Here is an 11818-nt window from a genome sequence, read left to right on the forward strand (position 1 = left end):
TATTATTGTCCAGTAGTGAGTGCCAGTCTTTCTTCGTCTCCATGATAAATTGGCATTAAAGTTCTTAGTAAAGATGCTTCATATCCCCTAACCCTTAACAGGTAACAGTGGGAGTCGCAGGAAATGAGTGGATGACAACTGTCCTTGTGAAGTCTAACTTCCTATGTACTTAAACCTCACCTCTGCCTTCTTCTGCAGCCACCACACCACCATTTCTCAGCCCGTTCCCCTTTGTTTCTATGAGGCAATCCATGCCTCTCCTAACACTCCCTTGATTTCTACTCGATTTCTTAATTCTACTCTCCTCTTCCACAAAACCGAACAGAAATGGGAATGAGGACAAGCCAGAGTTAGAGACATTTGTATCTCTTCCCTACAATTAAAAGTTATTATTTGTGTGTGTGAATGTATGTGAGAGAGAGGGAGAGAAAGCATGCGTGTGATGCATGTGCATGCACATGTGACATGGAGCACGTGTGGAGGTCACATGACAACACTGTGGACTCCGTGTCTTTTCCACCCTCACATGGCTTCCAGATATACACTCGGGGTGTCATGCTTGTTAATTAAGTACAGTGCCCACTAAGTAATCTTACTGGTGCTAATTTTTGGTGTATTTTTAAAATATATTTTTTCACATGTATGTGTGTACAGGTGCCCCTGGAAACCAGAGGCATCAGATCTCCTGAAGTTAGAGTTACAGGTAATTGAGACTTGCCCAGGATAAGTGGTGGGAACTGAATTAGGGGTCTCTGCAAGAACAATACATTAAGCTGTCTTTTCTCTAGGCCCCAAGTTTTATATCCAAATTAATTTACAGTTGACAGGTATGGCAGATCATATTTTGCAAAGATGACCTCATCCATCATGTTATTCCAGACTTTACTGCCACAAAGAGGAAAAGCCAGGCTTCTCTTCTGGAAGGGGAAGGTCTCTATAATCTTTCCTACTTCTAGAACACGGCAAGAGTGATGTTGTATGATATCCAAGGCCAGGTCGTAAAAACATCATGCGGTTTTGTTTGTTTTCCTACTCAACCACCATGACACAAGAAAGCCTAAGAAACTTCGGAAGGCTGTGTGGAGAGGACCCATAGCCTATCCAAAATATGAACAAAGTGTTGTTAAAGTGGCTATTTTCGCTTCTAGTTGAGTAGTAGCAAACTGGTGCTGTGCAGAACAGAGACATGGTAACCCTGTTCAGCTTTGCCCAAATTTCAAGTTCATGAGCAAAATAATTATTTGATATTATTTTATTTGATATTGATATTATTTAATTTTGTTGTGTGGGGATAGTTAGCAGGTAACTTGAGAGCCACTGTTTATAGAACTTGAGGCATTCAGCACTTAGAACACATTTTATGCTCTACTGCTCCTTGTCTTATTTTGAGGCAACCACCAGCTACCTATTTGGGGTATATGGCTGTATTTCAGATGCTGACAGTTTGACCTTAATAAATTTTATGAATTCCTGTTATTCAAAATATGGGCCATGAGCCAGGACCAACAAGATCAACTTCACTCTGGAAGTTGTTAGTAGTAGGGAATATTGATCTCTCCTCCAAACTTCCTGAACGCAGAGTTTGTACTCTAACAGCCATGGGAAGAACAAGCCTGGGAAACAGATCTATCTGTAGGCATTGGACAATAATTTTCTTTTATTTCAAGTACTTTTTATTGCCCTACTATACACATAACATAAAATTCATCATCTTAATCATTTTAAATGCATGGCTTGATGGTATTAAATAAATTTATAATGCATAAATATCACTATTCTACTTCTCATGTTGTAAAGCCAAAGTTATATGCTTTAAATAAAAATTATCCGTTTCCTAGAGTTGATATTTTCAATAAAAATAGATTTTTTTCTCAACTTTAAAATAATTCTCTAATTTTTATATGTGATCTAATATTTAATATGTGATTTGATTTAGTTTGTTCTTTTAAATTTTCTCAGGTGGGGCCATGGAGCCAGTTCAGTGGTTGAGAACACTTACTGTTATGGAGAGGATTTGGGTTTGAGTCTTACTCAGCACCAGTCAGGCCTCATGGCCATCTGTATCTCCCGTCTCAGGGGATCCAGAACCCTCTCCTGACCTTGGAGGATGCTAGACACATGTGTGCTTCATATCTACACGTACAGGCAAAACATTCATATACATAAAGTAAAATCAATCTAATTTTTATAAGTTCCTTACATTATAAAGTTAGCTTATTGATTTGGAACCTCTCTAGTTTTTTAATGGAAGTGTTTATAACTATAATTTTCTCTCTTAGCATGGTTCCCACTGTTTCCCATAAATTAGTTATATTGTTTTTCCATTTTCATTTGCCTTGAAAGATTTTTCCAATTTCCCTTGTGATTTTTTCATTTGTCAGCTAAGGGTAATATATATATTTGAATTTGTAAATTTTCCAGTTTTCTTCTTTCAATAACAGAGGGAAAACTGGCCAGAGGGAAAACTGTTTCTGTCTGCTGAAAGTAGCCGGCTCATTATGATCAATGCTATACTCGGGTTCTACTTGGTTAGTCTATCTACTCCTAAGGGTAGGATCTTGAAGTCTCTAAGTAAAGTGTATAACCGCTGATGTCTTTTTCAAATCTTCCAGCTTTTACTCCATGTGTTTGATGGTAAAGAGATGATCAAAGAGACAATAGGGTTTATGAGTATTTATAATTTTTACGTTTTTCTTTTATTAACATAAAATGTCCTTTGTCTCTTGTCAACAGTTCTAAAGTTTGTTTTGTCTGGTATTCCTACAGTTAGTCTTGTTTTCTTTGGTCTGTTATTTCTATGACATATTGCTCCATCTTTTCCCTTTAACCTCTTCGTTTCTCTGGGTCCAAAATGAGTCTTTTGTAGATGGCACATAGCTGGATTCTGTTTTAAACCAGCCTTGTTAATCACTATCTTATGATTGAATCACTTAATCTATTTGCATTTAAAGTAATTACTGATAAGGAAAGACTTATTTCTGTCATTTTTGCTATGTGTTTTCTATCTTTAAAAGCCATGGCTTTTTAATCCCTGGTTTATACGTGACTATCTCCTTTGGTGTTTAGTTGATTTATATAGTGAAATGTTTAAACTTTTTTCTCATTTCCTTTTGTGTATATCTTCAGCTATTTTCTTTGCAGTTACCATGGGAATTACATTTAACATCTTTAAATTACATAACTCTAATTTCAGTGCTCAGCAGTCTAACTCGAATGACATATAAACGCTGTCTTCCTTTATAGCTCCGACCCTGTCCCTTCCAGTTGTTGACATTATCAAATTATATTTTACATGTATGCCCCAAAACATAGATGAATCATCTTTTAAATTATGTAGAAAACCAAATGTGGAATTCTAAAGCCATAATAATGCTCCCGGTTAGGCTAATGATTGTTGTTAGAAAATTATAATCCTTCCGTAAATCATAGAAACAAAAAGGTATAACAATTTATTTCACTGATACAAGCTCTTATAATTGCCCTTATGGCTACATTAATTAAGGTTTTTCATTTCTGTATACACCTTCAGGTTACTGTCTGGAGCCTGTTCGGTTTACCATGCGGGACACCAGTGTCAGTAATTGCTTGCATGCCAGGTCTAAAACTCCTTCAACTTTTGTTTATCTTTCAATGTCTTAGTTTCATCTTCACTTTTGAGGGACAGTTTTAGCAGAAATAGGGTTCTTGACTGATAACTCTCTTCTTTTTGGTACTGTGAATGTATTGGCTTATTGTCTTTCATCTCCAAAGCTTCTGGTGAAAAGTTTGCTGTTAATCGTATGGAGGGTCCCTTGTATGTGCCAAGTCACTTGTTGTTTCCAGGAGTCTCTCTTTGTCTTTGAAAGTTGGTTGCAGATGGCGATTAGAGTGCCTGGTGCCCTTCTTTTCAACAAAAGAAGATCCAAATAGAACTAAAACAACTACTTCTTCACTCGAGTGTTTGGGGCTCTGAGCTGGACCATAGTGGAGACATAGTAGAAATGGGTAGCTCAGGGCCTCCTGATGGCCTTGTCAAGAAGGGAGTTGTTTATACAGTATAAACCGCCTCATCTTTCTAGTTGATAACAACACTGAACCAAGAACCACTTTGCACATCAGAAAAAGCATATGTAGGAAGTCACATAAGTATAATGCTTTTGGCGAAGTCAGTGACTCTCTCATCCTCAAACTTGGTGTGAGGAGCTGTGGCAAACGAGGAAGGATCCAAGTCTATGTTGTACCTTCTAGCTGGATTCCTACCTCCCAACACCACCCTGAGATAAAATCTACCTGGCAGAGATTCTGTGAGATAGAGGATGATTGTCCCCAAGAGCTCTGTGAACCAGATGGGTGACACTACCCATGTACCCCCAGTTTCCAGGGGTAGCCTGGCAGTTCATGATGAGTGATTAGACCCATCCATAGGACCCATCAGTCCCCAGGAAGCAAAAGGCCATCGTCAGCCTTCGCACATAGACTCATGCTAGCGGCTCTTCAGGGAGCTTCCAGGCCTTCAGTGTCGTCTTAGGACTGCACTATCCGTCCCCCTTGTCCTGAGGATTCCAGGTTCTCAGACTGAATGACTGCTGGTTTCGCTGCCTCTCCTACATGTAAACAGATAGCTTCCACCTGTGTTAGCCAATCCACGAAGTCTCATCATTATAGCTAGTGGTTTTGTGTTTCTGGAAAACCTTGATCAGTACAATCTGAATGAGAAATTCAACAAAGAGGTAAAGAGAGAGAGAGAGAGAGAGAGAGAGAGAGAGAGAGAGAACCGAACAGGAATGTTGAAACTGAGACACTCAGAAAGTCAAAAGAAACCGGGAGCTGACACAGCAGAACGTGTGCAGCAGAAGAATTTCTGAACTTTACGTCTAGGTAATATACATACCAACATATATATTCAGTGAAATAAAGCCGCAACTCACTTCATGGACATATGCAGACACACACACACACACACACACACACACACAGAGAGAGAGAGAGAGAGAGAGAGAGAGAGAGAGAGAGAGAGAGAAGAGAACAGGGACTGAAAAAAGGTAGTCCATGCAGATGGAGAGTAAAGTAAGCAGCACTAGCTATACTTACATCAGCTAAAACACCTTTAAGTAAAAAGCTGGAAAAAAAATACAAAGTCACTACGCAATGATTAAGGGATCAGTTCAACAAGAGAACCAACTTTAAGCCCGTGTGAACCCAATCCTGGAGTGCCCAGTTATGTAAGCCGCTGCCAAACATTATTAAGTCTTAGGGGAAAGAAACTTTCAACAGAATGCTGGTTGAGGGCTTCAGCATCCGCTCTCATTACTGGACAGATCGTCTAGACGAAACATTGAAAAGAAATTGAGAGTAAAGCCGCACTGCAGAACAAATGGACTCAACAGACGTTTCCAGAACATTTTGCCCAGTCACTGCAGAATATACATTTTCCTCCTTGACATATGGAGAATATTCTAGTTTCACTTCTGTTGCCATGATAAAATATACTGACAAAAACCCACTGGGGGGAAAAGGAGTTTATTTCAGTGCAAAATTCTAGATGACTGGCTGAAGAGAAGGCTCAGTGGTTAAGAGCACTGGTTGAGCTTTTAGAGGACACGGGTTCAAATCCCAGCACCCATATGGCAGCCCACAACCATGTGTTACTCCAGTTCCTGGGAATCTGACACCCTCACACAGACAAACGTTCAGGTAAACTTCTGGGTTATTGTCCATTGCAGCAGAGAAATCAATGGCAGAAGCTTAAAGAGATTGCTGTATCCGATCCTCAATCAAGGACAGAAAGAAATGGACACGTTCACATTTGGTGTTAAGGCAATCAGCCACAGACATGCCCATAGGCCACCCTGATTCAAACAATTCTTCATTGAGGCTTTCTCCTAAAGAGAATCCAGGCTTGTCAAGATGATAATTGAAGCTAACCGTCACAGAACATTTTTCAAAGAGGACCCTATGATGGATCATGAAACAAGTTTCAACCAATTAAGAAAAGGCTGCAGTCAGTCATATGATGTCCATAACCACAACCGACAAAAACTATAGACCAACAAAAGGAACCTCAGAAATTATACAAGCGGAAACTAAATAATATGTCCTTGAGTGAACAGCAGGTGAATGGGGAAAAAAGTAAATTTAAAACCTTTTAAGGGTCATGGGAGAGAGGAGGAAGGGAGGGGAGAAGAGAAAAATGTATAGCCTAATAAAAACAATAAAAGAAGAAAGCAAAACCGCTGCAGTCTGCAGGAATCATGCAGTGAGATTTCAGCTGATAAGGTGGAAGGCTGACCCATCAGAATCAATGGTTCTGATGGAGGCAAACCCAGTCCACAAGGCACTGGGCCCACCACCTTTTGCATATCAACTGATTCTCACAGTGGATCTCTTGTGAAGCCATAAGCACTCTCTCGGTGCGAGATTCAGCAAAGTATGGATTGTGGAGCACAATTCTTTCCCTTGTACTAATATATTGGGTCATCTCCCATCCCACTCTGTGGGACCTCCACGGGGAAGTTCAGTCGAGCGTCAATAACCTTGGTTCCCACAGTCTAATCTCTACTTCATTCCCTGAGAGACATTAGAAGCCACCTCCCTGAAACTATCTTCTATTTGGCAGGACATGCAGGCAGGAAAGGAATCTTTCATATAGACTGCATTGGGAACTTCAAAGATAAAGGGACGTCCAAGCTCGGAGAATTGCCTTTGTTTTGCGTGTGTGTATAAACTGGAAGCTTTACAGGATAGGAGATCAGCAGGAGATGAATAAAGAATCTGATGCAGAAAAGCATATAGTGAGAGTTCATTTCACCCTCAGATTTAAATCCTGCACTTTCTGTAAGACTTCTTCTGGACCCTTAGAGGACCCTGAGGCTGGCACTCAGAGGTCCCCGATACAAAACCTCTTAAAATGAATGGGAAACACCATAACCCAAATCTATAGTATACAATAAAGCAAAAGAAACTTCTAAAAGAAAATCAAGAGAAAGAATTTTAAGAGGTTAACATAAGGATGATTGTTTTTATGTAAACCCTAATAGCATATAGGTAACAAAAGCAAAAATAGACAAGAAAGGGTATATCAAAACTAAGAGGTTCCTACATGTCAAAGGCAATAAATTAAAAGAGAAAAGTGGCAATACAAACTATAGAGGAAAATATTTGCATATTGCTTATTTGATAAGGATTCATATCCAGAATACATAAAGAATTTGAAGGATGAAAAGTAAAAGTAAATAATACAGTTACAAAAAGCAAATGATCTGAATAGACACTTGTCAAAAGAGGACATACCATGGCCAATGCGCACTTTAAAAACATATCACTAGCCATCAGGGAAATGTCAGTTGGAACTGTGTGAGACATGATCTTCCCCTCATCATATTGGTATGATCATAAATGGTAGGAAAGGGGTGAAGGACCAAAACATAGACACGCTTTTGGTGGGAATGAAATTTAGTGCAGCTGTTAAGGAGAGAGACATGAAGATTCTCAATAAACTGAATATTAAGCTGCCACATGATGCAGCTCTCTCACTGCTCGGTGTTTAAGCCCCCAGATGAGGTCAGCATACCAGAGAACTCTTGTTTATGGCAGTCTTTTTCACAATATCCAAGATTTAGAATCAACCATGTTGTCCATTGGCAAAAACATGAGTGGAAAATGTAGTATAGAGACACAATGAACTACTAGCAATTAAAAGGTACAAATTCCTATATGTTTTTCTTTGGGTTCTCCTTCTTATTTAGCTTCTCTAGGATCACTAATTATAGGCTCAATGTCCTTTATTTATGGCTAGAAACCAAATATGAGTGAGTACATCCCATGTTCCTCTTTTTGGGTCTGGCTTACCTCACTCAGGATAGTGTTTTCTATTTCCATCCATTTGCATGCAAAATTCAAGAAGTCCTTGCTTTTTACTGCTGAGTAGTACTCTAATATGTATATATTCCATACTTTCTTCATCCATTCTTCCATTGAAGGGCATCTCGGTTGTTTCCAGGTTCTGGCTATTACGAACAATGCTGCTATGAACATAATTGAGCATATCCTTTGTTGTATGATAGGGCATCTCTTGGGTATATTCCCAAGAGTGGTATTGCTGGGTCCAGGGGTAGGTTGATCCTGAATTTCCTGAGAAACCGCCACTCTGCTTTCCAAAGTGGTTGCACAAGTTTGCATTCCCACCAGCAATGGATGGGTGTTCAGGCGAGGAAAAAAGACAGAGACAGAGACCCACATTGGAGCACCGGACAGAAATCTCAAGGTCCAAATCAGGAGCAGAAGGAGAGAGAGCATGAGCAAGGAACTCAGGACCACGAGGGGTGAGCCCACACACTGAGACAATGGGGATGTTCTATCGGGAACTCACCAAGGCCAGCTGGCCTGGGTCTGAAAAAGCATGGGATAAAACCAAACTCGCTGAACATAGCAGACAATGAGGACTACTGAGAACTCAAGAACAATGGCACTGGGTTTCTGATCCTACTGCACGTACTGGCTTTGGGGGAGCCTAGGCAGTTTGGATGCTCACCTTACTAGACCTGGATGGAGGTGGGTGGTCCTTGGACTTCCCACAGGGCAGGGAAACCTGATAGCTCTTTGGGCTTATGAGGGAGGGGATCTTGATGGGGGAGGGAGAGGGAAATGGGAGGCGGTGGCGGGGAAGAGACAGAAATCTTTAATAAATAAATAAATTTAAAAAAAGAAAAGAAAAAAAAGGTACAAATTCCATTACTTATGGCAGAATGACTATGGTCAAACTGAAGACTTTCCACTAAGTGAATAAGGAGGGGACAGAAAAGCAAACACTGATCATTCTCACTCGTACGGGAGATCTAAGGAAGTTGATCTCAAAGATGAGAGTAGAATAGTGACCACTAAAAGCTAGGAAGGACTGCGAGAGTTTGGACAACAGGTACCCAAATAAGGAAATACAGCTAGATGTGGTGAAAAGGTCTAGTGTTCTATAGCACAGTAAGACAGTGATGGCTGTCAACACTCTGTTTTATAAAGAACTAAAACAGAGGAGTTTGAAGACTTTAAACTCTAAGAAATGACAAATGCACAAAGAGCTAGAAATGCTGATTAAAATAACAGATCACCATACTATATCCCACAGATCTTACAATTATGTGTCAGGGGAAAATAACATATTCATATTTTTTTCTTAGAAAAAGATAAACATTAGGCTAGGTGGGGTGGTGCCTGCTTGCAATTCTAGCACTCAAAAGGTGGGAGGATCACCTGTAAGTTCAAGGTCAGAATGGTCTCTGAAGTAAGTTCTAGGTCAGCATGGTCTCTGTAGTAAGTTCTAGGTCAGCGTGGTCTTTGTAGTAAGTTCAAGATCAGCGTGGTCTCTGTAGTAAGTTCTAGGTCAGCGTGGTCTCTGTAGTAAGTTCTAGGTCAGCGTGGTCTCTGTAGTAAGTTCTAGGTCAGCATGGTCTCTGTAGTAAGTTCTAGGTCAGTGTGGTCTCTGTAGTAAGTTCTAGGTCAGCATGGTCTCTGTAGTAAGTTCTAGGTCAGTGTGGTCTCTGTAGTAAGTTCTAGGTCAGCGTGGTTTATGTAGTAAGTTCTAGGTCAGCATGGTCTTTGTAGTAAGTTCTAGGTCAGCCTGGTCTCTGTAGTAAGTTCTAGATCAGCATATTGAGACTGACTAAACAAACAGTCAAGCAAATTATATATAATTATAAATATCAAAACTCCACCACTCCAACCCAGTTTGATTATAATGCCTTGTTTGTGTCTTTGAAGTTCATCTTACTTGGCATTTATTTAAATCTTAAATGTTTGTATTCAAAATTTCATATTAGAAATTTGAATTTAGTGCTGTAATAAATCTGGAAATCAGACAGAATTTCTTCTTTCTTCACATTGTCTGTTTTCCCTGGAGTTGCTATTCATTACTATTACTTAAAATAAAATTGGTGTTTTTGAAGTTCAAGGACAATTTGATTTGCTTTTGAGAGAAAAACAACAGCGCAGGCAAGGTAAAACTCTTGGTAGATGCCAGGGGTGGGAGATGGGTGGTGATGAAGAAAGAGAAAGAGAGAGCCAGGACTTTTAAGTTAGGGTCCAATGGAGCAGGGAGGTTCAGCAGTAGAGGTCAGTGAGCAGTGGTTTGGTGGGGTAGGGGTGGGGCTTCAGAGAAAGATTGAGAAAGCCAAGCCTGCAGGAGAGCAAGCTAACGCTTTGGCCAGTATCACAAAGAAAGAGAACTACATAGAAGGAGAGGGAAAGTTACATTTTTCTGAATAACTGGGAAATCAGGCAGGCTGCAGAGCAGAAGCCGGTAAGTGGATGCTGTTATTTTTAAACAATGACAGTTGAATTCTTCTCGTGCCGGGATTAGATCATAGCACACATTTCAGGCTTCTTGGGTCTTTTAACTTGAGGCCGTCCTCAGCTAGTTTTCTAGTTTCAATTCTGTTGCCGTGATGAAACACTCTGACCAAAAGCAATTTAGGGGAGAAGAGGGTTGATTTCATTTTACAGGTTGCAGTCTATCACTGATGGAAGTCAGTGCAGGGGCTCAAGCTGAAACCATAGAGGAATGCCGCTGGCTGGCTTACTCAGAGACCCGTGTAGGTAGCTTTCTTATACATGTGTAGGTAGTCCTGGAATGGTGCAGCCTACAGTGACCAGGGTAATCCTTCAGTTGAGACTCCCTTCCCAGGTGACTCGAGGCTGCGTCAAGTTGACAGCTCACGCCAACTACGACAAGTGTGTTTCGTCCCCTTCTAACTTCTCCACAGACATAGCTGCTTCTGAATGTCACAGTCCTTAATGTCTGCCTCCCAAAAGAAGAATGGATGGAGGTCATTTAGAAAAGGACTCTGGACATTTCAGTCCCCTAAAAGTCTCTTTGAGAGCAGAGCTTGCAACAAGCAGAGATGGGCAACAAAGGCTTGAGGCAGACATAGTCCATGCACGTCTCAAATTCAGTCTTCCTGCCTGCGGCTCCCAAGTCCTGACAATATGCATGTGAGCTACCACATGGGTTTGCTTTGTGTGCCTCTTTGTTGGCTCTTTGATGACAAGTAGAAACACCCAGTGAGCAGAACACCAATTCCAGCTGCTTAGAGGACAAGGCACTCCGGTTCCTGCAAACAGAGATTGTCTTACGCCCATTGTCCTCTCTTTTCCATCAGAACAGCTATGGTGGTAGTAGCCCAGCAGGAGCAACAAGAGAGATGGAGAGGTGGTGTTAGGACAGGAGTATTCCTGGCTGGAAAAGCAAGGGGCCCTGGGGCTCAGGTGTTTCTGTTTCAATTGTTTTCTCTAGGAAGGTAGAGAGGAGAGGCATCTATACCCATTGTTTCTTCTTGCTGTCACAGACTATCATAAACCACTTATGCAGAGAGAAGCTTATTTTGGTTTACAGTTTGGGGTGAAGGCATGGTCGTAGGACTGGCTTCTGCAGGAGGCTGCTGGCTCACATCTCAACAGATCGCCGAGCAGAGGAGAGGGAAAGGAGGATGGAGGTGCTCAACTGTCTCTCTTCTTTCCCCTATTGGTTAGTCTAGGATCCTATGTGTGGGTCTCCCCTCAGTTAATTCTTTTGAAAATGTCCTCAAAGACAAAATATTGTGGAGATTTTCCTATTGCCTTGGGCATTTCTTAATCCAGTTATGTCGACAGTCAAAATTACCCATCCCTGGTGAGTGTTAAGAAGAATAAAGAATGGTAAGATATCTTCCTCCCTCCCTCCTTTCTTCCCTCTCTCCTTTTCTTTTATGGTGCTGGGAATAGAACCCTGGCATCTTCTATGTGTCAGGCAAACACACTGAGCTACAGCCCCAGCCCACACAATTTTTTCCTAGCTGACAACATTCCATCATCA

Source organism: Microtus oregoni, unplaced genomic scaffold (assembly GCF_018167655.1).
Source record: "Microtus oregoni isolate MIOR12 unplaced genomic scaffold, Mior012 000023F_ref0000262, whole genome shotgun sequence".
NCBI classification, from domain to species: Eukaryota; Metazoa; Chordata; class Mammalia; order Rodentia; family Cricetidae; genus Microtus; species Microtus oregoni.